The 10,238-nt window shown below is 34.3% G+C and overlaps 1 long non-coding RNA gene across 1 annotated transcript; it reads right to left on the reverse strand.

The window, feature by feature from the left end:
- Positions 1 to 2,517: 2,517 nt before the first annotated feature.
- Positions 2,518 to 4,025, reverse strand: LOC145033794 (uncharacterized). The gene is made up of 2 exons (XR_013677706.1): positions 3,474 to 4,025; positions 2,518 to 3,362 (listed from the first exon to the last, which is right to left on the reverse strand). It is a non-coding gene; the product is annotated as an uncharacterized LOC145033794 (long non-coding RNA).
- Between the last annotated feature and the right edge of the window lie 6,213 nt (positions 4,026 to 10,238).

The raw sequence follows: 10,238 nt of genomic DNA on the forward strand, positions 1-10,238 counted from the left end.
TACTACTAGTCGAGTTTTCATATAACAATAATTATCACACTAACATAAACACCACTCCATTCAAGGCCTTATACGAACATAGGTGTCATTTATCTGATATGCTAAGCAGAAATTGGAGATACCCAACTAGCAAAAAAGGCATGCTAGAGATACTCTGCTCACTAGTACAACTATCATTCATGAAACAACGAAAAATATTGTTCAAGTAAAGGAATGATTAAGGGCCGTTCGTAGTAGTCAGAAAAGCTATGTTGACACAAGACATAAACCCTTAGAATTCAAAGTAAAAGATCGTGTCGTACTAAAGGTAGTACCATGGATAAGTATCATTAGATTTGGAAAATGAGGTACACTAAATCCCTTTCACATCGGACCTTTTGAAATCCTGCCAATGGTTGATCTGGTGCCTTACAAACTCAATTTACCCCAAGAACTGAATAAAGTTCACAATACCTTCCACGTGTGAAATCTTAAGATGTGTCTCTCTATTAAGAGCCTTGTATTTCCTTTGGATGAGATCTAGGTCAATGTTAAACCTCACTTTGTGAAGGAACCGGTGGAGATCAAGGATTGAGAAATCAAAAGCCTCAAACAAAGCCGCATTCCTATAGTAAACATCTGATGAAAATGTTGTAGAGAGTCGTAGTTTACTTCGAAACGTGAGGATCAAATGAAACAAAAGTATTCGTAATATTTCAGCATTTGCTCCCTCCACTACTGGAACGGAATACTAGTAGAACAAAATGATAGAGAAACAAAATATTCTAGAACATAATAATTTTGGGACATAATTCCATTAACGAGGAGGTAATGTGACATCTCGGAATTTAGGTTATAGACTGTGAACAGTTAAGTTCATAGTAAATCTTTTGATAGCTTAACTTTTTAGTTTTAGATCCTCTTATGTGAAATAAACGAGTTCATGTCAACTATTATAATATGTCAGATGATATCTTACTTCCAAATATGTAATCTGACAAATAAATCAAACAGCTCAAACTGCAACCATAGGAATGCGTCTGAAAAACTAAAATTGTGTGTTAAGCAGTTGTGAGCAATATAAACACTCTAATCTCATCGTATGTGTTTCCCTGATTCCAAAAATATAAAAATCGTCCAAAACGGAGTTCTTATGCAAAAGATACGACCGTTTTAAGAATCCAAAACCAGTATAATACTGATTTTCTTAAAACCACTAAATATGTTTGTAACCGTTAAGGGACTTGCACACTTCGAAGGGGAATTCTGAAAGCATTTTTGAACTCAGGCTATAGCCTAATATTAAATTTCATATTTGAAATATTTTGTTAAAAATATTTATAAAAAGTGAAAAATCAGACATTTTAAGATTTATTAATCGTGAAACCTTAAACTATTGATTTCGACATGATTTCAATTATTGACAGTATATTCTTGAAATAATATATTGTTATCCAATGTAGTTATGCTGAATCTTAACGAAGAGATAACCCAAAAGTTTTAGAATTATGTACATCTACATACGTATATGTGTGGAGAACGTATTTTTAAAAAATCTATTTTTGATTTGTTATAATTTTTATAAACTCATATTGTGTATAACAAATAATCAATCGTGTAAGCACAATGTATATATGTTATATAATTTTATATAACAACACTAAAGATATAAATATTTATATGTCATATATCATTTTCCATACAACAATTCCTAAAATATACGACAAATTGGACACTGATTTTGTAAAAATCTCGAATCCTTGGTACATTTATTAAACCCTTATTAGGAGAGTGCATAGATATTGTGTATACATATAATATTATTAAACAAAATAAAAAGAATATACATTAAATCTATTAGAAACACATAACAATCAATAAATTTATATACAAATACATACTTAATTTAATCAATACACACATTTCATACATATTGAAACAAATACATAATATAAATTCATACACAAATACATCTATTTAATCTACCAAATAGAAATAATTAAACAACTAAATAAATACAAATAACTAAATAAAGACATCCATATTTTCTTCCAAGTTACATCCCAAAAACAACCAAACCACATGCAAACACTTCTTCTATTTGTCCTTCCCACCAACTGAGCATTCACACCCGGCCGGTCCTAGCCAATTGAAGGCCCGGGGCAAATATAAAAAAAATGGGCCCTTTCGGATTACTATAATTTAAAATTCTCAATTATAAAATATATGGAATGTTAGAAAAGAAAAGAAACACCTAAAAGTTTAAACGAAATTATAAACTACAAAATTACAAAATTAATATTTGTCTTACAAAGTCTTTGTCTGCTCTAAAAACCACAACCAATGTTAGAGTAATTATTTTTTTTTTTTTTTTTTTGATTGTTTTAAACCCTAAAAAAACATTACAAAACATAAAAAAAAAAAATAATAATAATAATAATAAAATAAAATAAAAAAAGACTAAAAATAGGAAGCTCAATAAGGCTAAGACGTTATGAAGAATTCAATATTCAATTATCCTCCACTTAAATAGTTAAACACGACAATTGTTTATTTTCATCATTTTTTATTGGGCAAAACACATAGAAAACAAATCAACCATTTGATGATTTTATATTTAAGTATTCCAGAATCATTACATGTAAACATGAATTACACTATAATAAGTGGAAAATGCATTCCAATTGAAATCGATCGACTAGTATGTAGTGTCTAATGGAATAGATTATTTTATATACTTAAATCAAATATCTAAGCATCATAGATGAGACAATTTCAAAGACTACGCAATCATATGATGATGCGATGAGAACTGAGACAACCAATTTTGTTCTTGTCCTTCTGTATTCCTTCAACTCATGAACGGGTGTGAATCAGGGCCGATCTTGGGCAGGATTTTTTAAGGCCCCAGACCGTAGCCCTGATTTTTATCTCCTTAAGTTTTACTCGAGGAACCAAGGAAAGGATAAGAAAGATGAACACTCAAACACAGGGATAACAATCTAATACCCAAACACCTACAACACTTTCTTTTCGGACTACATCTTCATTCCCAGCGAAGAACCATTTTGTTCTTGTTCTTTTGTATTCCTGCAAACATGAAGAACAACATCACATTTTTTTCCTTGCTTCGTTTTCTTTCCCTATCAACAGAAACAACCAATCGTTAAAAAAAGAAAAAAAAAAAAAAAACAATTCATTATGTTCTTCTTCTACCCTTTCCGTAGACAACAAACAGCCAAACACCCTTTTCCATAACTGATAATCTTCTTCTTTTCTTATCAAACATCAACAACCAACCAACCATTTTATTCATTCGATAGATTCATGTTAAAACAAACAAACAAACACCTCGAGATCATATTGATGATCTGTTTTCTTTTCTGCAATCGAGACCATCCCAGAAACCCCAATCAATTTTGAAAAAAGAATAAAAAAAAAAATACTAAGAAGAAGAAGAACAGGGAGCTGCCGGAGCAGCCCCATCCACTCACCTCCACAGCCGCTGCTAATGAGAGTTCCGACCACCATAGCCCCACACTCATACTCTCTCTTCTGTTCCTTGCAATCAACGACCTCCGAAGGTATCATCTTCACTGACACCGCTGCTCGCGACACCTCCTCGGAAGTCGGACCGATCGACCTTCGTCTCCTCGGACGTTATCTTTCCTCGCATCTAGTAGCCGGAAGGGAGAGAGAGAGAGAGAGAGAGAGAGAGAGAGAGCCCTCTGCTTTCGTCTCGTCTACTCCTTCGGTTCGACCGAACACCGGAAACGCAACCTCAGCCTGCAACCCATCGAAATCCATTGGACCTCGCAGCCATCTTCATGCCTCCTTCTCGCCTGCCGACGCGCTCTACCTTCTTCATGATCGGTCATCGACCGGTGGCAAATGCTTGATTCCCCTCCCGTTCATCTGTTTCCCTCGTGACTTCCTTGGACGATTCGTATCCCCTTTGCTTTAGTTCCCCGATCAGACCAAAAGAAACGGGATAATGCCCTAATTCTTTTTAAGTGAAGCAGTAAACACGGGATGTAAAACCCTAAGGCATTTTAATTATGAAATGACTATAATGCCTCTACTATTAAATTCTTTATTTAAAATAGCTCCGAATCCCTAAAAAATATGCCATTTATCCACAAACAGCCCCTCATTTGGTTACTTTTAACAAAATAAATCTCAATCTTCAAACTTTGAATAAAAATAACCATTTTAGCCCACTCTTTGAAATTATTTTTACCAAATCAGTCTCACTTGGTTAATTAAATTACCAAACAACCCTATACTATAGCGAAGTTACAATTCAATCCCTAATGGTTCAAACTTGTTACAAAATGGTACCAAGAGTATTTCAAAGTTCAAGAATTGTGGAATTACGGTTTCTTACATCAAGGATCTCAAAAAAAAATCGAATTCGAATGATTGGAACTCACTCTTCAAGGTGAGTGCTTACGTCCTCTTTCTAATATTTTAATCATTTTACGCGTGTGGTGGGGGGGGGGGGGGGGGGGGAATACATGTGCCTAAATATTTTGTTTACGCAAAAGATTTTCCTTTTTATGCGAAAGCACAATCAATCTACTTATAAAGATATTATTAATCAACAATTTTTCATATTGTTACTAATAAACTAATATAAATTTTTCGTATACGTATTATGGTTATTTCATCGTGAAATAACTAGTTCACACAACAAGTACTACATGATATAAAATATATGATTTTTATGTGACATTGTATATTATAACAAGCATGTTATAAAATTTTATAGTATTTCAAGGATTCAAACTATTACTATGCATGTTTGTATATATTTTTAAGTACAGAACATTTATACATGTGCATATGTTCATTAATTTGAAAATTCATTTTTATAAAAGAGAGCACATTACACTTTTACACATGTCAAACATACTCGGCTTTTATTAACTTTATACAATGATATTCATTATGCCTAGTGAGTTAATCACAATTAAGTTAGGGTTGAGAACTATTCACAAACTTTTTAGTTAAGGGATTTTTAGGGAGGTGCTATTCATTATTTGAGTTTTAACACTTAGCATACCCACACTATTATAACCGTTAATCTTTGGAGCGAAATACATATGTATAGTTTGTTTTTCAAGTACGGAATTACTTTTGTATCAATATTGTTTGTTTTTCAAGTATATTCAAAGATTCTTTAGAGATATGGTTTTTAAGTATGCATTTTACTTATACAAAGATACATTTTGGCTTTTAAAGACTCATGGAAAACACTGTTTCAATTATTGTTATTCATACAAAGATAAAACTTTTTAGACTTTTTAAAAGTGTTACTGCTATTAGCAGAAAACCTGTAACTCTCACTAACTTTGTTTTAATCCTCAAAACTACGGGTGCAAACGAGCCAAGCTACTCGAGATCGGATCGTTAAAAGCTCAACTCGAAATCAATTTTAAACAAGCCCAAGCCGAGCTCGAGCTTAATATTAAGTTCGCTTATTAAACAAGCTCGAGCTCAAGCCTATGTCATTAAGCTTGATTAGGCTCGCGAGCCTAAACGAGACTTTATATAATTTAATTTAATATTATATATATATATATATATATATATATATATATATATATATATATATATTAAAATAAAAACATATTAGGGAGTTATGGATTTAGGGTATTTGTAAACGAGCTTCTTAAAGAGCTCGAGCTGAGCTTAAGCTTATTTAGACACGTCAGATAAGAAACGAGTCAAGCTCAAGCTCGAGCCGAGCTTGTATAATTCTTTACGAGCTCGAGCTGAGCTCAGTACAAGGAAGCCTGAATCGAGCCGAACTCGAGCTCGAGCGTCATATAACTTAAACGAGCCCGAGCCAAGCCTATCCAGGCTCGGGCTCGGCTCGACTCGTTTGCACCCCTACTCAAAACTACATGTATTCTTAGGAAACTTCTAAACAAACATTTAAGACGGATTGGATTACAGGTGACCTAATTTACTTGTTGTTTTATTATATGCGTATCTATTAAGGCAACTCATGTGTTATTATTATTTGTAAAAACCTTGTATTCAAATATCAAGACGGAACACGAATGTTATATTGTTGATTGTTGTACTTGTGCTATATATTCAGTTTACCTATGATCCATGTACTAAGTCACACGACCCGACATGTTCTGGCGCCTATGTCATCTTAATAAGCTTAGATCTGACTTTTGGACATAAAGGAATCGATTATTAAGCACTTAATGGAGAAAGTACTTAATCTGTTAGTAAGTTGGGTGTAACATAGCATACGTTGCATGTAAGTTCCAGAGCCTCAGTACGCTGCATGTACCAGGGTGGTATGCTAAGCATACGCACTACATATGGGCTTGGATCTATTTTGGGCCTTTGAACTGTTGGTCCTCATTTGGTTATTGGACTTGTTTGCACTCTGGGAATAGTGGGCCGTTTTACTTGTTTTGTCACATGGATGTTATGATTGGGCCTTATTGGGTCATGATACCCATTAATAGTTTTGGACATGGACTTTGGGCCCATTAACAAAGAAAGAATATTTCGGCCTTTATGGAAGGACTCGGGTTTTGGGTTTCCCTTTGATTATGTGATGTTCTAACATTGCTTAATATTATTATTCAGCACGGGAGGTTATAGACAGTTAGGAGGGAAGTTTCAGATTCTTCAGATAGAGGTAATTCTTCTTACAATACCAATGAGTCTAAGGCACAAAGGTCGGCCTAGTTTATGTGGTTACGTATGTTATTATACGGAAAACCCTGGGGGTAGCCCGTGAAGATTGGATATAAGACCATGTGGTGTAACCCCATGGCATTCCCAGGTTAAGACCATGTGGGGTAGCCCATGGCACAGTGGTGTAAGACCTTGGGGGAGCCTATGAAATCCTTACAAGTTGATGTATGCATGGATTATGTGATATATGTAGCTTTTATAGCTAAGAGGATATGTGTTATGTGGATTGTGTATGGTATGCTCTGGGGAACTTACTAAGCATTTAGCTTACAGGTTGTGGATTTGTTTCGGGTACTTTAGGTCACAAGGGAAAAGGCAAGGCGTGATGGCGCAACATGCACTCTCTCCCAGACGTTTTTATGGACACTTGGATGTTTGAAATAAAAGTTGTAATTGACATGTTTTTGAAAACAATTATGATTGGATTTCTTAAATTATGGAAATGTGGTTGATTATTCAAAAATGAAAATTTTCTATAAAAAATTTAGGTTGTTACGGTAATGCTTTGGATCTAAGTTTTCTCAAGTTATACATGTAAACATATTTTTATCTAAAGCATGAACCCTAACTAGCATACAATTTTGAGATTTACAACATAAAACAAGTTAGATGAATACCTCTTTTTTGTAGCTTGTAGAACTTGGCCTTTCAAGAGCTTAGTACCTCAAATGTGATATCTTAAATAAGTCATAAACACCAAGAACAATGGAGGATTATGAGAGAGAGGCTAGGAGGCACCAAAAATCGGCTAGGGTTTCTTCTTGGAAGTCTTGGCCGAGTTTGGGAATGCTAGGGGTTGCATTTATAGTGTGGAATTCCAAGGGTTTTAACTTGTAAACCCTAATTCGTTTACTTAGGCCTTTAAGCAATCCGATAAGTCATTTGATAGGCCCTTTGGACTAATTCTTTATGGACTCTCACATAGATTTAGTCCATCCCTAATCAAAATGGATCATTAGCCCAAACTTTATATATTACCTATTTACCTAATCAGTCCCCATTAATTTAATCAGTCTTTTTTGATCACTAAATTAATTCCTGATCAATACCAATTAAATAATATGATTTCTCAATTAATATATTATTTTTATAATATAAATAACCTCTTTCTCAAATATCCATCCTATCAAAATGCTCCGGTGAAGGCAACCCAAAAGGACCATGCTACTATCGGGTCAAGTACATACCAATTATAGTTATCGGCTTAGACACCGTAATCCAACAAACAATCCCATGCAAATTCATAAGCACTAGTTTTGATAATCCATTCATAAATAAATAAATAAAAAACATCACTTTCTTAGTCATGATAAATCAGAGATAACAAAAGTTATCGTTCCTAATTCACCTCCCGTGATTACCTAAAGCAATCAACTAGCACATGACCTAACTAAATTTAAAGAAAGTAGACCCTTAATCTCATCTTAAGGCAACCATACCACAAGAATCCATTTGGGCATTCCTACACCGCTATACTTTCCGCCAAAAACAACAACCATCTAGCCATATGTTGGGTTTACATCCCAACTATGAAATTCTCATGTCTACTCTCACTATTTATGTTAAACATGAAAAACTGGAAGAAAATAACCCCATCGTAGATAGTGAAATCCAAATCTATCTACCAACCACTCAGCATCCGACTACAATCCTAGAGATGATCATCACAATCGCTTTCCTCTTGAGTCCCGCGACTCAACTGGCACTACCTCGAGCAAGGTCCTAGAGACCTCAAAATCAACTAACTCACCTTGGTCTGTACCATTGAAACTCAAACTGAAATGGACACTAAGGCCTAAACAATTATCAAGCCCATCCTCAGCCTAAACAACCATAACCGATAATGACGGAAACATATTGCAATGAATCGTGGTGCCAAACCATATAATCTACCCTTAATCAGCGCCTTAGAATCCCTAAAATTTCCTCGATTTGAGTATAAATCATGTGCTTTCAATAGTACAGGCCCAATACTACCTTCCACACCTATCCGTACTTTCCTCAAGAATCGTTCATGATCCTCTAAATAACTATTCATGTCTACTACTGTCCGAACCAATCACACATACCCGCTCTCAACGAATATACACCACTAATAGCATACCGATTCCTTTAAGGCACTTCCTAGGATCTATTAGGATTCTTACCCCCTGACACCAGCTGCTGAAGAACCCCTACTAATATCAACTAACTACTTCGTGAATACAAATACTTGTAACAAAACTTAAATAATCTTTCGAATAAAGGATCGAACCCTACACCAGTTAGAACTATTTAACCTTTGCAGCATGTAACTTAGCGTATTCGTTTAATACTTAGCTCACATCAATATGGATCCCACAAAGCATAAAGTAAGCAACATTCGAGCAATAACACTCTATAGCCCACAAAACATAAAAAAGCATCCTCTAACTAACTAGCTTTTGCGATACTAGGAACTTCTACCAACACTGTCGGGTACCTTATTCATGTAACTTATACATAAAATGGGATCACATAGATTGTCGAATGAATAATTCTACCCTAAGTCCAAAACCAGACAAGGAACAAAAAGATAAGGTTAAATCAGTCCTTCTATCCTAATTGTATAAAAACTTTCAAAGTATACACATAACAATCAATTCCACCAACATATATTCCTATTTGACATAGCATCCAATTCCTCTTAGGCTACAAGGAATCACAAACCATGGCATTCTATCCAACATCTAAAATCCATACTCGTATGTAGTTCCAAAAGCTTAATCAACAGGCATATACATGCATCTTTCCTAGCATTCTATCATGCAATCCTGAGCAGATCCTTAGCCATAATCTAGCATGAAATTCGCATATACTCATCCCAAAACAAAAAGCATAACACATGTATCACTTGAGCTCGGTTGATTGCATGCATCACACCACTTTTTTCTTAAAAGCCTTTTTAGAAAATCATTTTGTTTTAGAAGATAATAGAAGTCCTCAATTTGAGTTCAGACACACCCGAGAGTGTGTCTGAATCCCTCAAACCAAGGCTTTGATACAACCTTGTAGCATCCGAAATTTCAAACCATTTTTTCATTTAAAAATAAAAGGAATAAACCATTTGATTAAAAAAACATATATCAGACTAACATCAATAGTTATTATGTGCGGAAGTCTCTAATAGATGTGATGCAATTAAGCCATTATGACAACTCGAAATTTAGGGCTATTATTATAACTGCCAATCTATTCGTGAATCTCATGTTATATCTGAATTACTGAGTTTTAGTGTATCTTAACAAGGACAAGTAATTTCATTCTAACTATAATATGATAATAGATGATATTGTGTGACATCCCTATTTTCACGGCCAGAAACGACCGATTTATGTTTATGCTTGTCTGAAAATCAGAGTAACATTTTAAATAAAAGTGTTGCAGAATTTATCCCAAAACAAAATATGATAGAGATTTAACAAAAGAATTTCCAAAGAAATGTATGTCATTAAAAGACACGGGATGTCATGTTCGATACAAATCAAAAGCATAAACAATACAATATAAAC

Source organism: Lactuca saligna, chromosome 3 (assembly GCF_052625555.1).
Source record: "Lactuca saligna cultivar CGN05327 chromosome 3, ASM5262555v1, whole genome shotgun sequence".
Taxonomy (NCBI): Eukaryota; Viridiplantae; Streptophyta; class Magnoliopsida; order Asterales; family Asteraceae; genus Lactuca; species Lactuca saligna.